The 26,657-nt window shown below is 38.8% G+C and overlaps 1 long non-coding RNA gene across 1 annotated transcript in view; it reads left to right on the forward strand.

Moving 5' to 3' along the window:
- Positions 1-835: 835 nt before the first annotated feature.
- The window catches only part of LOC122425860, a 141,778-nt gene continuing 115,956 nt past the window's right edge, over positions 836-26,657 (forward strand). Inside the window, exon 1 of the long non-coding RNA XR_006265034.1 lies at positions 836-925. This is a non-coding gene — a long non-coding RNA (uncharacterized LOC122425860). The remainder of the gene's footprint in view (positions 926-26,657) is intronic.

Consider the following 26,657-nt stretch of genomic DNA (forward strand, 5'->3'; position numbering starts at 1 on the left):
TTCCTTTTCAGGATATTTTGGGTTTATTTCTGTATGTTGACCATAAATAATGCTGTAACAAATATCTTTGTATGTACACTAAAGATTTTTTCCTTAGAGTCAATTTCTAAGGCAGCTAAAATATATAAATATTGGGGGACTTTTATATGCATTGCCAGATTTCTTTGTAAAAGATTTATGCTAATTCCGAGTACCAATGTTTGAAAGTGTTTATTTCCTTTGATTCTTACCTTCAATGGGAATGATGCACTTTAAAAAGTATGAATTTAACTGACGGGAAGAATACATCATTTGAAAAAATAGAGTTACTTCCAGTGAAAAGGGATATTTTCCTTTATATTTCTTCTCTTTGTAAATTGTCTATTCTCTTTATTTGTCCATTTATCTATTGACTACTCATGTTAGGCTTTTAAAGATATTTGCTTCCAGTTTTCTTAAACTGCCTGAAATGCATGTGTTTGGTATTTTATAGCTGAATGTATCTGTTTTTTCTATCTCTTCTCATTTCCTCCCATCTTAGTTTAACTTAATTCAAATTACTCTGATTGTCAAGACAGCACATTTTTCTCATCTCTTTTTGGAGGAGCCGTTCCTCTTTCGTGATTTCACTTTGTTGATTTGGTCTCATGTAGTGATTTTGGGTTTTGGCACCATTGTGCATGATCTTGGCCTGCTGCAAACTCTCTGTGGTTCTCATTCCCAGGACAGCACCTGCTCAAGTCTAGGACGACCTGCTAATTATTTTACCATGTGCTACCAATCTCATGTGACCCATCAGCCTGGTTCCTGACCCTGGACATTAACGGAAAGGCCTCTAAGGCTGCAATGAATAAAAGTCCTTGCTGTGGAGCAGATTTTCTCTTCATTCCAGGACGCATCACGCTGACCAGGGAGACAAGACTATAATAGGAAGAGCACGATGACGGTGAGTGTGGTTTTGTTTTTCTGGCCACAGACTTTTCATTCCCACCGTAGAGAACACTCATGTCCGTTCGCTAAGCTCAGGAGAGAAATAATGAGAAACAGGTGACAGCCTTGAAAGCATCATGGAATCAGTTCCCTGAGCAATTGACTGCTCTCCAAAATGATGCCCTGAGCATGTGCAAAGGAAATTTAAAAGAGTATAAATGCAGCAAACCGATCCAAGTCATGTCTGGAGAGAAAGATGTATCACGCTGGGACATAGAATAGCCGTTAGGGTGGGCAACAGAACAGGATCTGTGATTTCAGAAACTACAAACCATATCGATGTGAAAGGCTGCCAGCCTCTTAAGACAGGATTATATTCCTCTTGTCTCTCCTGTGGTCCTTCTCTTTAGTCTCCTAAGACACAGTCACTGTGTTCTTTTATTTGCCTTAAATATATCAGAGGCAACAGAGTTGAGGAGAGGGTATGGGCTTTGTGACCAAACATATCTGTCTGTCTATTCATGCGCAAGCAACTTAATCTTTTTGAGATTCAACATCCTCAGTGGTAAAACAGAAGCAATGGAAATCTCCCTGTCCGGGTTGTTGTAGCTTTAAAGCTAATGTCTTAAAATGTCTGACTCCGATCTTAGCAAATGATGGGCTAAGTGAATGATTAGTAATAAATTCTATCGTGGTTGCTTTTGCTGTTTTTATTCATGTACAGGGTTAGCTCTTGAGATGTGACCTTGCTGTACATTATCACATGGAGAACAGAACTTGGACTCAAGTGTGTAGAAACTGTTAATTCATGTTGCAGTGACTGAGCCTGAGTAGAAAAATATGCCCTTCGTTCCCATAACTGTGTGCTTTCATTTAGGAAAAATACTTTGGGTTTATTTATATCTTCATTGCATTATAGTCTCACAGAGCATTCTGTGTTGTCTATATTGAAAAGAAGAATGAGGAATTTGCAATATTGCTGATAAACTACTTGTGGGGGAGGTCAAGAAAGCACAAACCATGGGTTCATGAACTTTTGTACCCTCTTGGAAATCATGTCAGTGCTCTCAATAATTACTTTTATAACTCAAAACATTATATTCAGTGTTGCTTAGCCAAAGGAAACATCTATTTATTTGTTGTTTTTCCATCACTAAGTTGTGTCCACCTGTTTGTGACCCAATGGACTGCCGCATGCCAGGCTCCCCTGTCCATCACCAACTCCCGGCACTTGCTTCAAACTCAAGTCCATCGAGTTGGTGATGCCATCCAACCATCTCATTCTCTGTCGTCCCCTTCTCCTCCTGCCCTCAATCTTTCCCAGCATCAGGGTATTTTCCAATGAGTCAGTTCTTCGCATCAGGTGGCCAAAGTATTAGAGCTTCAGCTTCAGCATCAGTCCTTCCAATGAATATTAAGGATTGATTTCCTTTAAGATTGACTAGTTAGAGCTCCTTGCTGTCCAAGGGACTCACAAGAGTCTTCTCCAACACCACAATTCAAAAGCATCAATTCTTTGGCACTCAACCTTCTTTGTGGTCCAACTCTCTCATCTGTGGTCCAACTCATCTCACCTCATACATGAATACTGGAAAAACCATTGCTTTGACTATACAGACATTTGTTGGCAGTGATGTCTCTGCTTTTTAATATGCTGCTTAGGTTGGTTATAGCTTTTCTTCCAAGGAGCAAGCGTCTTTTAATTCCATCACTGTAGTCACCATCCGCAGGGATTTTGGAGCCCAAGAAAATAAAATCTGTCACTGTTTCTATTTATTTATACATCTATAAGCTAGATCTTCCCCCAAATGAAAAATCTTATCTATCAAATTGGAAAGTAGATTCGAAAAAGTACTTAAATCCACAATCAAATTGCACTCCCCCACTACTTGGGCTAATTTTTAAAATAAGTAGAATTCTCTAGGAAAATGATAGGAAGGAAAAGACATGGATCCATTATTTCAGCCCCCAGAAAAGGAGAATCTTCAGGAGTTCCTTGCCATCACCTCTAAAGATGGAAAGCACTGACAATTTTAGTCAGCAATGACTGAAGTAGGTTGGCAATCATAAATTAAAATTAAGGAGTTGAAATGTGATATAAAATCATTTAATCTTGATGATTTATGCTGGTTCTCAGAGGCAATTATTTACCAACGTTTATGTTTATTGCTCTTTTGACTTTTTTAATTACAGTAAACCCCAAATTCAATTATACACCCTAGTATATATTTCAAGCAATAGTACTGTAAATAAAAGGAGAATCAATTAATAATGTGCTTAGTCTAGCAAAGCTAAGTCAAAGATAATACAAAGCATGGGGCAACTTGATTAAGGTTTGAAAGGGCTGGAAAAGATTCCATCTGGTTAGGCTGGGAAATTGGAAGGTTGAAAATGGTGATTCTTTTTCCCCTTTTTTTAAAATAGAGAGTTCTTTACTAAGCAACTTCTAACAGGTTATATAAATTGTAATTTTCTAAGTTTAGAGGCAGTGAAAAAATAGATATTTGAAAGCCACAACTTACTTATCAATCATCAGGGATGTGGTTTTCAGGCCCAAGCTACAGTTTTGTGGGTTTATCTTCCTTATCATCTCCCACTGGCGTATGCTGTTGGAATGATACAGGCTGATCCAGCTGTGTTTTGTGTTCCTTAAACATCTCACACTATTCCTCAAATGTTTGGGGTTTGACAAAACCCCAAACGCATTTGGCCAAGCACGTTTTCCCTTGATTTTTAAACACATGTGGGTTTTATGGGAAATTTAATCCATGTGTTTTTGATTCCTTTACACTTAACTCATCAAAATGTTGTTGTGTAAGGTCCCTTTGATGTCCAAGAAGCTTTTGGAGCTATTTTTTTTTTATGGGACACTTTAATCCTTTTTTCTTAGAAACAGGAAGTTACATGATGCCAAGAAAAAATAAACTCACACACCAGGATGGTGATATTTGATTGAACATTTAAAAAACCCGAAGGTTCAACTTGGTTCAGAATTTGACTGAAATCATTCTCCTGGTCATTGATTTCTCATTAAATTTGTGGCTTCTTGGTGGTTTTGAAACAATAAAATGTTATCTTGTTATTCAGGAGGAAAATGTAAAGGTGGTAGAAAATCACAATCAGCGTTCATTTTTATTTTTAAATTTGTATTTATTTATGTTTGGCTGCGCTGGGTCTTCCTTGCTGCCCTCCGGCTTTCTCTATTTGCGGTGAGCAGGGACTGCGCTGCAGTTGCGTGCATAGGCTCTGGGACACTCCAGCTTCTGTAGTTATGGCCGATGAGGTGTAGTTGCCCCATGGCATGTGTGGTCTTCCTGGATCAGGGCTCGAACTCATATGCTCTCCATTGACAGGCCGATTCCTACCCACTGGACCACCGGGGAAGCCACTCCACAAATAGTTTTTACACTGATGGTGATGTCTTGTAAATGAGATCGGCATTTTAGCACATACGCATATAGACCTAAAGGAGCTCTGTCAGTTGAGGATAAATTCTGTCCTTCTCCCTACGCCACAAAGGAGCCTGGAGAGAGGGTATTTGATGGGAAGCTAGAGCAAAAGGGAAAACCCACTCAAAACATTTTGGGAAACATGTGCATGGCTTATATTAGCATTTTGTGTTTAAATGTGTCACAAAGACGTTAGGAAAATGTCATACATGCACATATAAATGAGGGGGCTGCACGATGAGAAATGTATCAACAGACTGGATTTTGTAGCCTGGGAAGTAAGGATAATGATAGTACTTGCGTGCATGCGTGCTAAGTCGCTTCAGTCATGTCCCCTGGGCTGTGTCCCACAGGCTCCTCTGTCCGTGGGATTCTCCAGGCAACAACACTGAAGTGGGTTGTCATGCCCTTCTCCAGGGAGTCTTCCCGACCCAGGGATTGAACTACTTCTCTTACACCTCCTGCATTGGCAGGCAGGGTGTCCTCCTCTCTCATGAGGCCTCTCAGAACTACTGGAATGAGTATGTACATCAGGTAATCATAGAACCCAGGGGTCTTCTATGCATTGATACACGAAATGTTACCTGTTTGACAGATGAAATTTGGGTGACCTTGGCCAAAGTTACCCAGGTGGTTCTGGTGGTAAAGAACCCACCTGCCAGTGCAGGAGATGCAGGTTTGATCCCTGGGTTGGGAAGATTCCCCTGGAAGAGGGCATGGCCATCCACACCAGTGTTCTTGCCTGGAGAATCCCCATGGACAGAGGAGGCTGGTGGGCTACAGTCCACGGGGTCACAAAGGGTTGGACACAACTGAAGTGACTTCACACACATGGAAGTGGACCCATGCAGTTCAAACCTGGATTGTTCAAGGGTCAACTTTACTTGTTTCTTTGAGACTTTTTTGCTGTAATGTGGAAGGCTTTCCATAAAGTTAATCATATTAAGCAAAGTAGAAGGTTATGTTTACAAGACAGTGTTCTGGGGACATAATCTCTGCTTTCCTAGTTCTGAGGTTTGACAAACCCATGTAGAAAGCCCACTGAGCTTTCCTCCCTGGGGACTTCTCTGGTGGGTAAGAATCTGCCTTCTAATACAGGGGATGTGGGTTCCATGCCTGGTCAGGGAACTAAGATCCTACATGCCACGGGGCAACTAAGCCTGCATATGCAACTGCTGAGCCCATGCTCTCTGGAACCTGTGTGCCCACAACTAAGGCCTGATGCAGCTAAAGAAGTAAATACATAAATAAATATATATTTAAAAAAAAATACAACTTTTCTCTCTCTCTTCCTTTGTTTTCTCTTTAAAACCTACCTTTGAGGTAAGATGGCAGAAAGTAAGGCAGGGGCAGGACAGACAGGCCTCACTACTGGGGAGGTTTCATTCTCTCTCTAGTAGCATGGGGATTTTGAGGGATTCTGTCTCATGAAATCATGAGCTCATTCCAGTCTGTCATCAACATTATCAGAATTAACCTACCAGTTAAAATGGCAAAAGCTTTATCTTGCAATACCTGAAGATTGTTACAAATCATCAGAGCCATTTCATTCATCCAGGAGATTGAAATGGTAATGGTAGTGGACAAATGCATTTTTAAATCACATATATCATTAGTTACCTGATAGGAACACTAAATAAACAGGAAATACCAGAATTTAATATCTCAAGGAGGATGATCAATTTAAGATCAATCGCATATGAAACTAATAATGTAAGTTAATGAGAGTTTTTTTCTCAAACGACAGAATTATTATTTTGCATTCTACTTTGAGAAACATCTTTTGGGCAAAGCGAGGGGAAAGGTATTGTATTCTGTTAGAAAAGAATAGATAGATGTGTACATTACATTTTTGCTTATGCTTTGCACAAATCAGCAAATAAAATGATACTCTTACTTTAATGGTAGATTCCATGAACTATAATGTAGAAGAATGGCTTACAATAAGTTATTGAAGAGCAGTAACAGATGGTAGTTTTTCAACCTAATTCTAATCCTGTTAGCATTATTTGCTATTTACATATTTATTTTAATAACAATGATAGCAACTAGCATTTATTGAGTCCTTTCTGTGTATCAGACACTATTCTCAGGGAAAAGTGAAAGTGAGTGTTAGTAGCTCAGTGGTGTCCAACTCTTTGCGATCCCATGGACTGTACCTGCCAGACTCCTCTGTCCATGAAATTCTCCAGGCAAGAATATGGGGTTGGATAGCCATTCCCTTCTCCAGGGGATCTTCCCAACCCAGGGATTGAACCCAGATCTCTTGCATTGCAAGCAGATTCTTCACTGTCTGAGCCAGCATGGTACATACCTTTCTGTGTACCAGATGCTATTCTTGGGATTTTATAGAAATTAACTCATTAAATCCACATGTGAAAGTATCATTATTGTTCCCATTTTACAGATGAACAAACTAACTCTAGTTTAAGGAAATTGCCCAATGTTATTCAGCTAGTAAGTGGCAGAGTCTGGGTTGCAGAGCTTTTACTTAAAATATAGGTTATTGTAAGGGGCCACTCATTCTGTGATTTTTTATGTCATAAACATAGCTTTTCTCTTTCAAAAAAGCTGGCCTTCTGAAGACATATTTTATTCTCTAATAGGTTCTCTGGGGGCAGTGTCTGATTCATCTTTGTGTCCCCAAAGGGTTAAGAAAACACCTTGCTCACTGCTGTTACCTGTTGTAACCAAGTCTTACTTTCTTTCATATCAAATGAAAATGTGTCTCTACGTTTAGAACATCTGGCCGTACAGAATGTTTTGTAACTCGCCACCAGGAATGTGACACCCACAGTTTTTAATAAATCTCCGAGTGTGTCAAAACACCTGGCTAATATAGGCCATCTGAGGGAGGGAGAGGGGAAAACTGATGTCTGTGCCCAGCGAGTCGTGGGGAGCACACCCCAGAAAGAAAGACAGGAGCCGAGCCCAGAGCCCAGGATTATCAGGAGATGTACCTTCTCATGACACTTCCCATCCATCACGCCCCCACCTGAACGAACCTGGGACGCAAGCCCTCTGTCAGAAGTCTTACTGTGGAAAACTGAGCTTTGAATATGCTCGGAGCAACGAAAGGGAAAGAAAACCAAGGCAACAGGAAAACTAGCTGATTGTCATGCTTCAGGACACGGAAAGTTATTGGAACTTATAGACATTATGTAGAAGTTAATTTTTTTCACTATACTATTTATTTTGGAATAATTGTAGATTGACAGGGAACTTGCCAAGATAGTATAGAGAATTCCTATATATTTTCTACCCAACTCTTTCTTAGTGCTGAAATCTTAACTGTGGTACTTTTGACAAAACTAAGATATGAACATTGGTATTGGCTTGGCCAAAAAGTTCGTTCAGGTTTTTCCAGGTGCTGTCATGGGACTTTTTGGAACTTCTGGAACTTTTTGGCCAACCCAATACAATTCTGTGCACTAAACTAGAGACTTTATTTGGATTTCATCAAGCTTTTCACTAATATTATTTTTTGCCCCCTGATCTGATATGGAAGACCACACTATATACATTCATCTGATCTTCTAGTCTTTTCTAATCTGTGAAAGTTTCTCCATCTTTCCTTGTTTTTTCATTAGTGCTTGACTTTTAAAAGGAAAGGGAGTTCTCTGTAAGTATCAAACCATTGTGTGTGTGTGTGTGTGTACACAGAATGGTCAGGGAAGTTTCTCTGGAGGTAACAACACTTGACTAGAAACTTAAGTTTAAAAGATGAGAAGTTACAAGGGATGAAAAAAGCTTAGAAAAGAGGAGTCTGGATAGAAGGGGCAGCACATGCAAAGGCCCTGGGGCAGGGAAGGCAGGAAAACGTTGAATGTGTGCAAGGAGCATTGGAAGACTAGGATGATTGGAGTGGAGGGCCAGGGTATACATGGCTTGAAGGCTGTGGTTGTAAATGTGACATCTTTCCAAGAAGATTTCCTCTTTGTCTTTCACAACATAAAACACAATTCTCCAAAAAACAGCTCTAGGTGGAATTAAACTAGGACTCCTCATTACCCGACAGCATTTCTCCGACCGTAAAAGCCAACCCAGGCTCATTCTTGAGAGGGCAGGCAGATACCTGACTAGTATTGGAGATAGTTCAACAATATCTGCTTTTTCATGTGAAGTTCTGGCAAATCAAGCTAAAAGGAGTTGCCAATATTTCTAACTACCTAGGTGCTTAATGATCTATTAGCTGTTGGCTCTCTCCTTCTCTCTGGAAACTATTACCTAGCTTAATCTACCCTCACCCCCACTGCTCCATCAGTCAGATCTATGCAAGTTGCCAAATATGACAACGTTGAAATGAATGATATAATTATTTTAATGATCTGAAGGAAAGATTGTGTATCTTACGAGAGGATGGCAAAAAAGTATACATCTCAGACTGTTCATTTTCTCTCCAAATGCCTTTCCTTGAAGAGGTTTTTGCAATCTCTTGATTTTCTGCTATTGAGCTATATGGTTCATGATCTGAACACCTCTCCAATCACCAGACCCTTGCCTTCTAGGTGCTATCCAAGAAAAACGAGCGATTTATGAACCGTTTGTGTCGCTTCTCCTGCAAAAGCTGTCATATATCAATATACAGAATTGGAGAGTTTCAAAAGCAATAAGTAAAACTTCAGCCACCACTCTCAATAGAGCTTTTCAAATCTCTGTCATCCACAAAAATAAAGTGTATAAATTGAAATTGATTTTTAGAAAACCTTCATAAAAATAAATCTAAACATTTGGAAACATCTGTTGGATGGCTCAGGAATTTTATTTTTATTCTATCTGAATGAGTCCAGCTTTTGAAAAACTGGGGCCAATTATATCTGGTAATGTACAAAATCAATCAGATGTATGGCTATACACAATAGGAAGAAACCATCATAACCTTGGTTTTCCTGTTGCTCATGTTTCACCTCAGACTTCAACTGTGGAGCATAATAGATACAATCACAGGCTTTGGTTACATGTAATTGTGGTTTTAAATTCTGCGTCTTCTACTCATTAGCTCTGTGACCTTGAACAAGTTACTGAAACATTTCTAAACTTTGGTATATAGATTTTAAAAATGGAGATAATAATATTTCTATCTAGAATGATTGCAAAGATTAAATGAGATCATTTACATTAAGGGCTTAACAATGCCTTATTGATTTAAAATGATCAATAAAAGTTAACTCCTTATATAACTGGGCTTCCCTTGTGGTTCAGATGGTAAAGAATCTGTCTGCAATGCAGGAGACCTGGGTTTGATCCCTGGGTTGGGAAGATCCCCTGGACAAGGGCATGGCAACCCACTTCAGTATTCTTGCCTGGAGAATCCCCAGGGACAGAGGAGCCTGGTGAGCTAAGTCCAAGGGGTCACAAAGAGTCAGACACGACTGAGCGACTGAGCACACAGCATATTGTTAATAAGATCACACATTTATTACCCTTCTTATGTGCAGGGCAGTATTCCAACTGTAGGAAAAAGAATTCAACATGGTTTCCTTTTGGAGAACTAGGACCTATTCACATGGAAGCTTCATTATTAAATAGAAGATCTAGGAACAAAAATAGAAGGAATTTAGAAAATAAAGTAAATGACTAGTTGTCAAAGACCCAAACAGGCAAAAAGGAAACCTCTGAAGGTGAAGATGGGCAGGATTCAAAGAGGCTAGGCAGAGTATTCTATTATTGTGTGTCAGTTCAGTTCCGTTCAGTTGCTCAGTCGTGTCCGACTCTTTGCGACTCCATGAATCACAGCACGCCAGGCCTCCCTGTCCATCACCAACTCCCGGAGTTTACCCAAACTCATGTCCATTGAGTTGGTGATGCCATCCAACCATCTCATCCTCTGTCGTCCTCTTCTCCTGCCCTCAATCTTTTCCAGCAATTATTGTGTGTAGAGATTGTATTAATACAGTAACATATCATATATCAAAGATTGCACCAATAGAAAACTTAGTTATTGTGAAATGAATAGTTATATAGTTAGTAAAACATACTGATATGAAAATAATATGGTGATGGTTAACAACAGTTAATTCAATTAATTAATGTCAGTTAAACATAATGAATTCATTAAATCCCTTCCATAAATTGAAACTTTCCTTTTCACGAGAAATTCTTGTAGTGGGTTGGAATGTTTTTGTTCTCCTCTGATTGCAGCCTTCACTTGGCAACTCTGATCTTGTTGAGCAGTCATGATAAGGCCAGCTGCATCTGAAATGAGCATGTATCAGTATTCTAACACCTTTAGGTCTATCACCCCTACAAAACCCTTGTCACTTTAGTTTAATTGCAAATTCCCCGGAGAGCCTCCTCTAATGACCCATTTACATTAAAGCTTTTAAATTAGATTTCAATCTTAATTTCACTTGAAATGTTACCCTGGAGTAATCATTCCATTATAAATCATTTTATTTGATTTTATGGAATTGCTCAATTACAAGAGAAGTATTGAAATAAAGTGCAGCTATACCAAGAAAAGGAGAGACAAAAGCAGAGTCTGTTTGACTTTGGGAAAATGTTATCAGTGAGGGCAAAACTTAACTCATTTATAAGCCACACAATGTCTTACAGTACTGAACTGGGGTATATTTTGAAGCAGAGTTATTTGGAGGACTGTGACAGTTTGAATGGATATTGAGGCTTTAAACTTGGGAAGGAAGCAGGGGGAGAATGCCAAGACCATTCCAGATCAAGGTACGATGTTTCTTTCCCTTCTGAAGAAATTGGGAACCCCAAGAGGCCAACTTTAAACACTGAGTGGCATTTCAGAAATTACCTTCTTCTTTAAATTTGGATTCCATTTATACATGTGTGTGTTTATCAACTCTCCTTCAGTTGACCGTTCCCACCCTGTGGTGTATTTTATTTGGGCTTCACTCTATACCTGATAGTGTTGCCATGTGCTCAAGGTGAAAACTTTCTGAGGATGTCTTTTTTTCCGAGCATTAAATTTATCTTTTAGATTGGAGTGTCACTGCTTTGCAACACTGTTTTAGTTTCTGTTGCACGATAGGGTGAATCAGCGCTATGTACACATATCCTCTCCTGATCCTCCTTTCCCAGCTGAACTGTCTGTGCTACACGGCAGATTCCCACCGTCATGTCTATACGTCAGGGCTACTCTCTCAATTTATCCCACCCTCTTCTTCCCCGCTGTGTCTGCAAGACCGTTCTCTTTGCCTCGTCTCTATTCCTGCAAATATGGTCATCAGTACTATTTTTCTAGAGTCCATATATGTGCATTAGTACACGATATTTGTTTTTCTCTTTCTGACTTACTTCACTCTATGTGATAGACTCTAGGTTCATCCACATCACTACAAATGACCCAGTTTTGTTCCTTTTTATGACTGAGTAATGTTCCATGGTATATATGTACCATATCTTCTTTACTGAAGATGTCTTTTTAACCTACTATAGGGTGGATTGAGATGCTTTTTATTATTAAAAATAAGCCACATTACATTCTTCGGTTGACAAAATTGGGGAAGAAAAAAAGGAAAGATGGACAGGACTTCTATGTTGATAAGCAGAAGATAAGTCTTGTGGCTTCCTTGGTGGCTCTGTGGTAAAGAATCCACCTGCTGTTGCAGGTAGACATAGATTTGACCCCTGGGTTGAAAAGATCCCCTGGAGAAGGAAATGGCAACCCACTCCAGTATTTGTGCCTGGAAAATTCCATGGACAGAGGAGCCTGGTGGGCTACAGTCTACAGGGTTGCAGAGTTGGACACAACTGAGTGACTGAACAGCAGATAAGTCTTCGAAGGGGCTGAAGGTACAAATTGGTCAGCTCAGAAAGATTAGAAAACAGAGCACTGAAGTTTCCTTAAGGTTAAATGACCTGCTTCCTTTGGGCCCAGTTACAAATCTGGCTACTCTGGCAGAGCAGAAACTACTAAGAACGTTCAATTTCCTTTCTATAGTGTCGATATTTTACTCTCTGAAAATGCAAACTTCTTTTAAATGGTCAGAAAGGAATGATTTACATTCTTCTAAAAAACGATTCTGAACACCAACTTGTCATAGGATGCAAACTCCATCATTTGTATTTTTTTTCTTTTTGGTTTTCTGTATAGCCTAGTATCTGGTCAATTTTTATACATGTGTGGTAAAGAACCTGCCTGTCAATGCAGGAGACAAGAAGTGTGGGTTTGATCCCTGGGTTGGGAAGATCCCCTGGAAGAGGGCATAGCAACCCACTCCAGTATTCTTGCCTGGAGAATCCCATGGACAGAGGAGTCTGGTGGGCTATGGTCCGTAGGGTCGCAAAGAGTCAGACTCAACTGAAGTGTCTTAGCAGGCATGCATGCAAGTACTTACAAATGTGTATTTTCTATTTTTGGGTGAAGTTTTCTCTATATTGATTCATTTATTCATTCAGGGAATACTTAATATCTGTTATGGGCCAAGAAATCTTCTAGGCAATGGGCATGTAAAAGTCAGCAAGAAAAGAAAATAAAACATCTATGACATGTACAAGCTTGTTAATTCCTATCAAAATTGTTATAGTCTTACTAAATTTTTTGTCTGGTAGAGAACTCAGTTTCTGAGACTGGTGTTGAAATATCTACTATAATGGTGGCCATACCATGTTCTGCTTAGAATTCTGTAAGCTTTCGCTTTAATTATTTAGGCTAACGTTTGAAGTGAAGAGAAATGTGATCATCAACTCATTGACTAACTGTCATTTTTATTTTTAATAGTGCCCCTCTCGGCGCTTTTTTCCACATATGTTTTATCTAATGTCAGTAATTTTAGGGCAGCTTTCCTTTGACTTTTGTTAAATATCTTGTATAAAATATATTTTTATGTTTTTTTGTTCCAGAAATGTTTGTTTTAAGCAACATGACTATTATTTGTTTTTGTACTTTTAAAAATTTTTATTGGAGTATAGTTGATTCACAATGCTGTGTTCATTTCTGCTGTGGAGCAAAGTGAATCAGTTCTACGTAGACATATACCCACTCTTGTTTTAGGATTCTTTTCCAATATAGGCCATTACAGAGTATTGAGTAGAGTTCCCTGTGCTATACACCAGGTCCTTATTGGTTACCTATTTTTATATTTAGTAGTGTGTGTATGTCTGTCCATGTCTCCCAATTAATTCCTCCCCCCACTTACCCCCTGGTTACCATGTTTGTTTTCTACAATTGTGATTCTATTTCTGTTGTAAATAAGTTCATTGGTACGCCCACTTTTTTTTTTAAGATTCCACACATAAGCGATATCTGTCTTTCTGTGTCTGACTTATTTCCCTTATTATAGTATGACAGTCTCGAGGTTCATGTTGCTGTGAAGGGCATTATTTTGTTCTTTTTTATGGCTGAGTAACATTCCATTGTATGTATATGTACCACATCTTCTTTATCAACTCATCCGTCGGTGGACATTTAGATTGCTTCCATGCCACAGCAATCAAAGCTACGGTAATCAGGATGGTTATGTTTTTGTATTTAAGTTCAAACTTATAAACACAGGAATTCATTGACCTCATTTTTTCCCCTGACAACTCCCCTACTTTCCATACCCATTTTCCTTCTCTGGAAAGAGAAGTGATAGCCTCTCTCTCCCAGAAGTGCTCTGGGAGAAGTGTTGGAGGTATGGGGTAGATGTCTCACTATTCAGCTCAGTCAATGACTCACTTACCTCTACTGGGCCTGGGATTCCAAGTCTGCAGCCTTCCAGGTTAGTTATGTGATTTCATCCCCACGGAAATGAATGCATCCCTAATGTGACAATGGGGTCATTGTCTGGCTCGGGGAGAAGGTGGGGAAGGTCATTGGATTTGCAAGTTTTCAACCAGTTCCCCTGTTTTTAGCCCTTGCCTCTTTCCCCTTCTACCACGTTTCACCAAATCAGGTGATTCTGTTTCTTGATGCCTTCTAGGTTTCTACCTGACAAGGGGCTGGCTTTGCCTGATGCCACACTCCTAAGTTTATGCTGTAATTTTCTGCTCTGTGCCGAGACAATCATAACCATCCTACCTTCTTCCTCTTTTCCAACATTCGTTGACACACTTCGTTCTCTGTTGACTCATCTGTTCAATAGGTCTTTAAAGATTTATAGCATTTTATTGCTTTATTTTGATGGAATTTTTGGAAGCAATGAGACTAAATATGCATGTTCACGATGCTATATTTAACCAAAAGTCCCTTGGTTATGTCTTAACAATTTTTATTGTTGCTAGGGTCTTAGCCAGAATTTCTATATTTCTTTTTTTTCAAATTGGAGTATAATTGATTTACAATGATGTGTTAGTTTCAAGTCTGTAAAACGGTGATTTGGTTATACATGTTTCTAGCTATATATTCTTTTCAGATTCTTTTTTCTTATAGATTATTATAAAATACTATACTATACAGTTGGTCTTTAGAATTTCTGTATTTCTGTGAGTTGAGGAGGATGGTATGTATGTTGAGGCAGGAGGAAGAGGCAGTTATAGGGTGTGTCTTTTCACATCCATCCAGTTTGGTATATTTACTCTTTTATTTCTTATTAAACATTTCACAATAAATGTTATAATCTCTGTTTTAGAGATGGGGAAACTGAGACTCAGGGTTAGTAAATCCCTGGCTCATGACAACAAAATCATGCTAAGTTTGAGAGCCAACATCTAATTCCAAAGCAAAGGCGTAATATCATCTCTATTTACGGTTAATGATTAATGATTTAAGATGACAATAAGTGTGTCTATTGTTAATAAATCAATTTCACCCACCATTGATCTGATTTGTGAAGTGTCACTGTTTATAGTTTACTTATAGTCACCTTTCAACCATTCATTGTTCCCACTCCAGGTACTAAGATTTTCATAACAATAGATTTTGCCTTTTTGCATATCAACACCACCACACATTCTGGAGGGCAATTTTTAATGAGGAGACAGTTAAATATGGTCTAATTGGTTTACTGTGGCTGGGTTCCATAATCAATCTACATAATTAACAATTAGATGTATCTGATGGAGTAATGTGGCAGTTTGATAGAGAATCATGGGTCAGACTAGTTCAGGAAACCACGTCTAGTGCATCCTTCTTTCATGAAGACAACCAGTAAGCTTCAGATCCTCACATTTACAGACAGGCTTGAATACTCCCCACTTCCCTCATCTCCAACCCTCCCCTCCCCTTCCCTCCTCTCTCCTGTCTCCTTAACTTTCTTTATTTCACTCCCTTTCTTTTTTCTTCTTTCTTTTCCTTTTTATTTTTTGATTATTCCTCAAAAATTGTGCTCCTGATAGGTAAGTAAAGATAAATAATTCAGGAACATTTGGGCCATTATTAGAACTTAACCATAAGCACTGTGCCTAGATAGCAAATATTTTCTGAATGGATGAATCAGTGAATGAATAATTGTTCATCAGTGGCTTCTGTGATACACAAAGGAAGTTCTCGAGCTTCCGGGGAATTGTGAACAATGTGCATGGTGACTTCTTTAGTTTCTCACCTATCTTTTTGATTGTTGTTCAGTCACTAAGTTGTGTCCGACTCTTTGCGACTCCATGGACTGCAGTATGCCAGGCTCCTCTGTCCTCTACTATCTCCCAGAGTTTGCTTAAACTCATGTCCATTGAATCTGTGATGCTATCCAGTGATCTCACCCTTTGTCATTCCCTTCTCCCCCGTCCTCTATCTCTCCCATCATCAGGGTCTTTTCCAACGAGTCGGCTCTTCTCATCAGGTGACCGAAGTATTGGAGCTTCAGCTTCAGCATCAGTCCTTCCAACGAATATTTAGGGTTGATTTCCTTTAGGATGGACTGGTTTGATCTCCTTGCAGTCCAAGGGTCTCTCAAGAGTCTTTTCCAGCACCACAGTTTGAAAGCATCAGTTCTCTCTAACAAGTCACAATTTTTCAAAAATTTGGCTGCATCAGGTCTTAGCTGTGGTATGTTGGATCTTTAATTGCCACATGTGGGATCTAGTTCCTCCACTGGGGATCGAACCCAGGCCCCTTGCATTGGGAGCATGGAGTCTTAGCCACTAGATCACCAGAGAAGTCTCAACAGGGAAGTCCCAACAAGTCATAATTCTTAAAGATGATCTATTGACCCAGGCTATAAGTATATATATTAATTAAAAGCAAATGAATAAAAACACTATATGTTGAACTGGTCAAGGTATTGGGTGCTATAAATATGTGATCTAAGAAGGTGTTATGACTAGAGATGATGGTGGGACCCCTGGGGAATGAACATAAGAATTAAACACTGAAGTATATAGAGTAGATGTGTATAAAGTGCAGGACATTTGCCTTAAGATTTCTCCTCTCCATTTCAGCATGTGTGTGGTGGGGGGGCATGGCGTGGGGGATTCTTCATTCCACCAAGAGATTCTCCAAGGCTCGGTGGGTGTCCTACTAGTCCACTCAATCCTGGCACTGTCTGCCCAGAGAGAGCATCCAGGCCCACAGGTTGAGGGCTCTGTACCTCAAGACCTCCCTTGACTTCAAATGCCAGTCATAAGTCCAGGTTGTTCCCTGGCCTTTTAGCAGTTTGGCTATAAATTGGAGATTCCCATGACCTCCTCTTTGTGTTTGATTAACTTTGTTAGAGCAGTTTACTGGACTCAGGAAACTAGTTTACCTCCTAGTTTACCAGTTTATTATAAAGGATACTGAAAGTTACAAGTCAATAGTTAGTTAAAGAGATATCCAGGACAAGGTCCTGAACAAAAGAGCTTCTGTCCTTGTGGTTTGGGGCCCGGCACCATGGTGCATGGAAGCTTTCTGCTTCCACAACCTGGAAGCTCTCCTAACCCCCTTCTCTTGGGATTTTATGGAGGCTTCATTACAGGGATGTGATCAACTAGCTCACTGGCCTTTGGTGATCGATTCTACCTCTAGCCCCTTTCACCTCCCTGGAAACCAGGAGAGGGACTGAAAGTTTCAACCTGGTTCCCCTGGCAACCAGTCCCATCTTCAGATACTTTCCAGAAGTCATGTCGTTAACATAAACCCAGTTGTGGTGGAAAGGAGCTTGCTTAGATAAAAACACAACGTTTCACTTTCATGTATTTATAACTTCAGGAACTGAGGACTAAATATCATAAAAGATGTCCCCATTGTTCTTATCTCTCAGGAAATTCCAAGGGTTTTAAAAACTCAGTGCTAGAAATGGGACGAAGACCAAAAATATATTTGTTATTATAAATCACAATATCAAAGCTTAGTATGAGTGATCCTGTTGAATGCTGGCCTATAGGAATATAAACTTAGGATTGCCAGAACTGCTTTTTAAAAATAAACCAGAAATTCTGATATTTTTGTGAATTCTCTTGATTTGTTTAAGGTTAGAAAATGTGTCATTTGGACTGTTCAGTTGCAAATAACAGATATCCCTCTAGCCAGTTTAAGGAACAAAAGGGATTTATTAAATAATATATATGCACACAGGCTCCAGGAGACCAGAGAATCACTGCGATGATCTGAGTGTCTGTGTCCCTCCAGAATTCATATGTTGAAACCTTAACCCCTAAGGTGATGTTGTTAGGAGGCGGGGCCTTTGGGAGGTGAGTAGGTCTTGAGTGCCTAGTCCTCATGATGAGAACACTGCCTTTATGAAAGAGGCAAGCTTGCCTTGGAAAGCTCCCTTGCCCCTTCCACCATGTGAGGACACGGGTCTGCAGTCAGGAAGAGCATCTTCACCAGAACCTGACCTTGCTGGTGCCCTGATCTCGAACTTCCGGTCTCCAGAACTGTGAGAAATTAATTTATGTTGTTGATAAGCCATCAAGCCTGTGATGTTCTGTTATAGCCGCTAAATCACACTAAGACAGCCAGTCTTCAGAGATTATGCAGCCAAGAACAGCGCCCAAAATATGCTGCAGGACTGGCCAAGTGAAGACACTACTATAGCTACCATTAAGCATTGATGCTGAAACCCACCCCATCGATGCTAACTGCTATGCAAGAAGGGCTGCCACTGCTGTTGTCGCCTTCATCAGAGCGGACAGCTTTCAGTGCTTACTTTTGAACTGAAGCCTCACTCTAGTGTATCTGACCGGGTGAACCCATACTATTGCTTCAAGGCAGCCTGGGGGAAGGATTAGATGTCTTCTATCCTGGAGAAATAAGAACTTACAAGGCAGAAAACAAAAAACAAGAGGAGTATTCAAAGGAATGAATGATAAAGAGCATGTCAAGTTTCCATTAAAATAACCAATTCAATTTTGAAAAGATAAACACTGCGCTGGCCATCAAAATATGACTTTGTGTGAATCTGCCTGTCTGTCCATCACTAGTTGGTAGCCTCTGGTCTAGAAGGATGTTTCATTCCGTATGTAAAAATTAGAGCGGTGCTATTAATACATGGAAAAGTAATTGAGACAGCCAGCCTGTCCTTCAGAACCACGACAGAAAATAGGATCCAACAGTTCTGTGTTTACTCTGCCAGTAGCCACAGTCATTTCTAATCTACTCAGATCTACCAGCGACATCTTGTACAACGCCATGGCTTGTCACATATGTGTTGTAGACTCATATAACAAAACTGTCCTGGAAGATGAATGAAATAATACAATTCTGCCTAACTAAAATTTCTAAAAGATGTTGCTCATGTCTTAGAAAAGTTTTATTTGAGCAGAAAGTAAAGACGGAATTAATAAACTCTGAGAATAGATGCAAAACCTCACTCTTAAACTCAATGGCATACCCTGTTCCTTTCTTCCATCTCCACTAGACTCTCAGCATTTGAGTTTTGAGCCATACCCTGACTCTCAAGGAATTCCGAATGCCCTTCTGGAAACCCCAGGTCTTCGTTAGAGATCCTCTTTTGAAGTTATTGCCCAATAAATACAAGTCATCTCCATAATTAAAATTTCTGCATTATAAAATTAATACCAGGATTTTAGTGTGTGGCCATCTTGTCTTTATTTACTTTGTGTTACTGAAATATCTTTGAGGCTATGATTTCACTATTTTGGTATGGTAAGTTGGACCTTCCTTCCATCTTGTGATTGAATGTCTTATGTCTACCCAGGAGGAAATTTAGGGTTTTCTGTCTTTCAGAATTGAAGGTTTTTTCTGTGTTTTAGACATTATTCTGATGTTTAGGAAGTAAATGGATTTTGAAAGGAGAGCATCAGTTATCATTAAGATCAACTTGGTCTTAAAAAAAAAAGCTATTACAAGCTCTGAATAACTCTAATAATGGTGAATTGCTCTTAAGGGTAGCTCTGAATTTATTTCAGTTTTTCCCTAGCTTTGGTCTTTTATTCTATTGAAAATTCCAAATTTAATGAGGATTAAGGATAAGCAATAAACAATTTTGAATTATTGTTGGCCATAACAGTTGAGATTAGCTCAGAGTAAGACATTTCTTCACTTTCATGGCCTACCTCTGCTGGTCAGATTTTTTTTTTTTTTTTACCCCTTTTAAAATTATTAGTTAAAAGTTCTTAAGTCTGACTCTTAATCTTGGTGTCTTCCTGTTGATGGGAGGCCAAGACCACCCTGTTATATTTGCTTCCTTCCCCAAATTGGATGGCTGGTTATATGTACAAAGGCTGTATACAAAGAATTGTGGCTTGAGCTTTCCAGGCTCACAGTGTCACTGTTTTCTGGCTATGGGCTAGGAGAGAAACAAATTATAAGAGATGAGTACAGGAGCTATGGAGCTGCTCCTTGGGTTGGCCATTTTCACACGGCCATTGAGTTGACAGCCACAAACCTCCCAATGTCATTCCATGGTAGACATCAGCTCTGTTGTGTCAGGAACACATGACTAGAGATAGAATGACATTTAACTGTCCTCCAGTTTCTATCTCTTCTTCCTTTTAGCAGTGGCATTCTTTAGACACCTAGCTAGAGGAGATGGTTCTTAGCCTCTTGGCGGCTAGATGTAGTCCTGAGATTGAAATCATTGGATATTAGTACAAGAGAGTTGTATAACTTCTGGGTTAAATTAATAAAAAGAATCAGCTTTTTCTTTCTTTACTCTTGCTGTGAGCAGGAAGGGGTAAAAATTGGCTAGCTTTGCTTATATGGATATGGACATCAATGGAGAGAGCAAAGCAACAAGACAGAGGTAGTTTAGGTGCCCGAATGATCTCAGGGAGTAAAGCGGCCTTACTGGTCCTGGACCATGAGTTTCTTTACTGCTTAACAACAGAGGAATAAAGGTCTATCTTATTTATACTTTTGATATTTTCTACCATGTTTGAGTTAATTACAGGAGGCTAGTCTATAGCCTAATTAATACAATCTGGAATTTTTTTAAATGTTTTTTTGCTATTTTTTCAATTACTAGAAGACCACATACTACAGTTGAAAGATCATAATATTAAGGATAAACAGGTCTGGGTTTGATCCAAAGTCCTGCAACTTCTTGAGGTGCATGAGCTTGAACATGTCATTCAATGTCTTTAAGTCTCAGTTCCCTTATCTTTGAAGCAGACATTTTAATATCTATCTTATAGGGTGGCTAAGAGTTCAGCAATGTCTTTAATAAAATTTCTGCCCCATGGTGGATATATAATACACTGCAAACTATTTTGCTTGGATTGTCAAATTGCATTGTTCCTAAAATGTGATAATGGTGTTTGTTATTGTTTAGTCACTTATTTGTGTTCAACTCTGCGATCCCATGGACTGCGGCACGCCAGAATTCCTTGTCCTTCACTATCTCCTGCAGTTTACTCAAACTCTTGTCCATTGAACTGGTGATGCCATCCAACCATCTCATCCTCTGTCGCCCCCCACCTTCCCCTGTAGTGGTTATATTTATTAAAAGAGTTCTTATTGTTTAAGGACATATATTGGAATGTTTACAGATGAAGTAAAAACAAACTAAAGATTCATTATAATTAATTTCTCAGCCTCCATTCTGTATCTCAACCATGCTTACCTTCTTCTAGCTTCTAAATTTATCTTCCTAAAATGTTGGCTTTTAACATTTTAATTGCTTTGTTTATTTTCTTATTATTGAAAATGAAGGATTCGTTATTGGTTCTAGAAACAGCCTGTTATCAGAAATGAGAGTTGCAAGTATTTTCTCTTGGTTTGGTAAATGTTTTGTCTTTTCATTCTCTTAACAGTCTCATTCAAAGAGCAGATGTTCTTAATTTTGATAAGATTCAATTTAATATTTTATCATTTTTTGCTTTTACTTTTGCATTTTGTGTATGCGTGTCTAAGAAAGTTATACTTAAGTCACAAGGATTTCTCCTAGATTTTCTTCTAGCAGTTTTATATTTTCAAGCTTCATATTTATTTCTGTGGGCAAGTTCAGCTTCACATATCATATATATACATACTCAGTTCTTACAGCATCATTTGTTGACAGATGATTTTTCTCTATTGAAATGTCTGTGCACCTTTGAAAAATTAATTGACAGCAAATATATGGATTTATTTTTGGACTTTATTGTGTTCCATTGATCTACTTGTGTATAAGTATGCCAATTTCACCCTTTCTTGGATATAATATCTATAAATAAGAATTGAGATGAGGTAGTGTGTGTCCTTCTACTTTGTTCTTTTTTGAAGTTGTGTTGGCTGTTCTAGGTCTTTTGCATTGCCATTTGGATTATAGAAACAGTTTTTCAATTTCTACAAAAAATCCTGCTGTGAATTTGATTTGGATTGCACTAAATTTATATGTCAACTTGGGAAGAACTGAAATAATAACAATATTGAGTTTTCAGATCCATAGCAATGATATCTCTCTCAAATTATTTGTTTTCTTATACTTCTCTCAAACTGTTTAGTAGTTTTAGCATGCAAGCCTTACCCATTATTCGTCAGTTTTACTTCTAAGTATTTCAAGATTTTTGATGCTGTTTTAAATGCTATTTTTTGATTTTCAATTTCTGGTTTTTTTATTGCTTATACATAGAAATTCAGTTGAATTTTTATATGTATCTTATAGTCTGTAACTTTGCTCGACTCATGTGTTCTAGCAGCTTTCTTATAGATTCAACAGGAATTTCTACAGGAGTGCTCACGCCATCTGTGAATAGAGTTTTACTTCTTCCTTTACAATTTGGCTTCCTCTTATTTCTTTTTCTTATCTCATTTTGCTGATTAGGGCTCCACTATAATGTTGAATGGACAGAGGATCCTGGCGGGCTACAGCTCGTGGGGTCACAAAGAGTTGGACACGACTTAGCGACTAAATAGCAACAGCAAAGTAAATACTGGTAAATTCTTGCAGTGGAATTCTAAGCAGCACTTAAAAACAGTGAGTCCATTCCATATGTAATACCGTAGCTAAGAAACCTTGTCAAGTGAAAAAAGATAAGACACTGTGTATAGCCTGCTGCCAGTTGTAAAAACAAGAGAATGTGCATCATGTATACTTGTATGTTGAAGATTATCTCCAGAAGAGTCCAGAAGATAGGGAATAGTTGTTAGCTCTGGTGAGATCTGGGAGACTGAAGGATTTCAGCCAGAGATTAATTTATCACAGAATATTTGTCTGCTTCTCTTGAATTTTGTGTCATGTGAATGCATTATTGAAGTAAAACAAAAGAGGAGAATTTAATAGCTACAAGGTAATGCTTGCAGTAGGCTAAATTTTATTGCTCCTTCTCCGCCGTATATTCCAGTAGATCAGAAAATCTTGTGTATGAGCTGCCTTGATATTTTATTGATTTTCTCATACTCTATCCGGGATGTGTAATTTAACATTTACTCTGCAAAGGGCATTGAGGCCTCTTATTCCTTCCTGTGACTCCATGAACCTCATCAAAGCTCTAGTGAGTGGGTTGTGGAAACCAGTACTTTGCGTAGTTTTCCTTAGGACAGTCCTCCACCACCCACACCCCTAAATTCAATTAACCATAATCAATGAAAGATTTAAAAAAAAAAATATTAAACATGCATACTGCAATGTAAGGCCAGTTAAAATCTCAGAGTATGTCTATAGTCTTTCAGTCTTCATCCACAGAGTATTCCCGTGATACACTGCACTGTCCCCATTTGGGATTGGAATGAGTGTGACTCAGAAGAATGTGTCCCCTGAGCTGAAACACACACCCAAGAGGAGCCCTGTTTGCAGGGGTGCATCATAAAGCTGCCTCCCTCAGAACAAGAGGGAGATTGATTTCTGCGGTGGCAAAGTGTAAACAGAATTCTTTGCTCCCCAGAGAGAAGCCCCCCAAAGGAAGTAATTCATGGAAAAGGTAATTACCAATTAAATAGTAAACGTGCTACTTGGCCTGTAAGAAGAATTAAAACATATTTACACTTCAAAAAGAAGCAATTAGTGATAGTTGATTCACTAAGGAAAGTGCCAGACCAGGACAGAGGAAAGTGTGTAAATAGATAAAGACAGAGAGATTTATTATTAAATTAAAGCCCCTTAATTACTGCAAATGTTAAATATGCAGTTTTCTGACATTTAAATGATGCTTTTCACCCAAATGAAAATGAATTGTCCACCTCGGATTCCCACTTCCTAGGCAGGATGTAAATGTCAGTCCTAAATTAAAGTTAACTAGTTTCTGCTATACATTAAAAAAATTTAATTAGAATCAATAAATCATTTTTTCTTTTTAAATTTTGAAGTCCAAGTGTTTTAGTCCAAACATTCAGCCGGCTCTCCAGAAGGAAGGAAATGGTCAGAGTCCCGGGGGTTTGGGTACAAGGAAGCCCTCTGCTTCAAGGCCCTGTCTGTGACCCGCCGGGAGATGGGGTGACAAGTGCGCATTTCCAGGGAAGGCCTGTGCCTTTCTAACCTGCCCCTCTTCCTTGGCCCTTCAGTGCCCCCGAGGGATTAAAGGCGTGCCTTCGGAACTAGAAGCACAGTTCTATTGAGAAGGTATCCATAGGGTCGCAAGAGTCAAACACACCTTAGTGACTAAACCACCATCACTACCATCACCCCATTTATAATCACCTGCTGTGTACCAAGAGTTTAACCTATTTTTCCTTATTTCAACCTCATAAGAGTCCTCCAAAGTTTTCTCATCATTTTCTTTTGCCCAACTCACACAGGATGATTCTTTCCCAAGTCAAGAGGCTTAGAAAGAACTGGGATCCAAGCCCCAGGTCTCTCTGCCACTCACCATTCTGCCACTATTAAAACAAGCAAAGCAAAACAAAACAGAAAAAATGAGGAGAGAGTGATAACAGTAAACTTCAATTTTATTTTTTTATTCATTTATTAGTTGCAGTACACGGAAGTTTTATTAAGAGTTGTGGCATATGGGATCTAGTTCCCTGACCAGGGATCAAACCCAAGCCTCCTGCAGAGGGAACATGGAGTCCTAACCAGTGGATCACCAGGGAAGCCCCTAATTTTTTTTTTTTTAATTTACTCAATCACAGCTTTAGAGAGTATCCTTGTCATCCTAGGGTGTTCCTGGCTGTGTCGTGTCTAAATTTTTATCCTATAATTACCAGAAGCTAGTCACTATTCTTAAAAAAAGGCTCTTCTGCTTAAATTTGACAAGGTTGCTTTCTGTTTTTTGACACTTAGCATCCAGAAAGCATAGTTCTGGTCCTCCACTTCTTGCTTCAATTGTACCCTGTCGTCACTGGACAGAAATACTTATTTCTCTCTAGGTGTTTATCGAGTGTAAGGCACTGCCCGGTACGTTAGGGGGTCATTACTAACATGATTACTAACATGAATCTTTTCAACTGTTCTCCTAAAAGGAGGCAGGGATCAAATCCTTTGAAAATACTAGACTAATCCTTGTTCACCAGGTTTTCTTTTTTTACAGGACTTCTCAGAGCCTTTATATGCCAGTGTGCCCTGGGAATCTTAGGAAAGAGATAACATGTATCAATTTCAGAATGTATATGATGTGGAAACTTTTTTTTTTTGTTTCCTTGAGGATTCTCTTTTGTGAATAATGTCTAATGAAACATAATCGGGACTGCTAGGATAACAATAGAAGCTATGAAGGAAGAAATAATTTGAGAAAGTTGAGAAAGGCAGTAGAATTTTAAACAGGCAAACTCTAAAGTTTGAGAAAGGGCAAAAGGCAGAAGGCAGGGGGGAAGGAACAGGCTTCTGAAAAGGCAGATCAGTAAAATCAAAAATTTAAAAAAATGTTTACTTCAAATTGCTGTCACATGCAATATGTAGCAAAAATTCCCCCAAAAGAAATGTTATGGAGTGTTCTTAAATCACAGCATATTGCTGTCTCAATATGCCTCATTTTTAATACAATATTTCAATAAAACAGAAATATGAGGTGGCTGTGAGTACAGACTAGAGTCCAATGTGAAAATCATCTTGTCTCCTGGGTTTACACCAAAAAGGTCTACAGGGTGGTGGTCATCATCAGAAGCAAAATCACAAATCCTACATGTGGTCCATCCACCAACTGAAATGTTTTAGGAGCTATTCTGATCCGTCTACATTAAGGAAGAGATAAACAGCTGGAAAAGACTGAAAAGAAGGTAATTAGAATTGTCTAGAGCACAGAACAACTTTATATGAGGCATGAATGAAAAAAAAAGTCTTTAGAAGAGAAAGTTAAAAGAAGACTGATGTTTATATCAGTATTTATACAGTACATGTTATATGCAGGCCTTGTGCTAAAATAAAAGATATAGATTGTGGAACAAGTTTTCACATTAAATCCTGGAAAAGGAAATTTCTCTTCTTGGATCATTTTTTGAAGCTTGGAGAAATTGTTTTAAGGAAAATAAAAAGAAACTCTTACTTACCAAACCCAATCTATACATTAAATTTTTTTTTCCTAAAGGATTTGTCAAAATGTTTCCACGGTATTTTTGCTGTTCAGTCGCTAAGTCATGTCTGACTCTTTGTGACACCATAGACTGCAACATGCCAGGCTTCCCTGTTCTTCACTATCTCCTGGAGTTTGCTTAAACTCATGTCCATTGAATCTATGATGCTATCTAACCGTCTCATCCTCTGCCAACCCCTTCTCTTGCCCTCAATCTTTCCCAGCATCAGGGTCTTTTCCAGTGAGTTGGCTCTTTGCATCAGGTGGCCAAAGTATTGGAGCTTCAGCTTCAGTACCAGTCCTTCCAATGAATATAGAGCATTGATTTCCTTTAGGATTGACTGGTTTGATCTCCTTGTTGTCCAAGGGACTCTCAAAAGTCTTCTCCAACACCATGGTTCAAAAAACTCTTAATAGGACTCAAAAAAAAAAAAAAAAGGAAAAGATTTCATGATTCTCCCTTTTAGCATTCTTCCTCAGTGACTTAGATATGCTAGAGCAATCTGACTCTTATAAGAATATACAGTATTTTGCAAACTTTTCTGATCACACAGTGTTGTTCTGAGACCATAACATCTTGTATAAATGTTGATTCAAGGAATACATTTTGGAAAATGTTCTTAGGGATGAAAAATGCAGAATAGCTCAAAGGAGTATTTAATGAAGTTT

This window comes from Cervus canadensis, chromosome 23, assembly GCF_019320065.1.
Source record: "Cervus canadensis isolate Bull #8, Minnesota chromosome 23, ASM1932006v1, whole genome shotgun sequence".
NCBI classification, from domain to species: domain Eukaryota; kingdom Metazoa; phylum Chordata; class Mammalia; order Artiodactyla; family Cervidae; genus Cervus; species Cervus canadensis.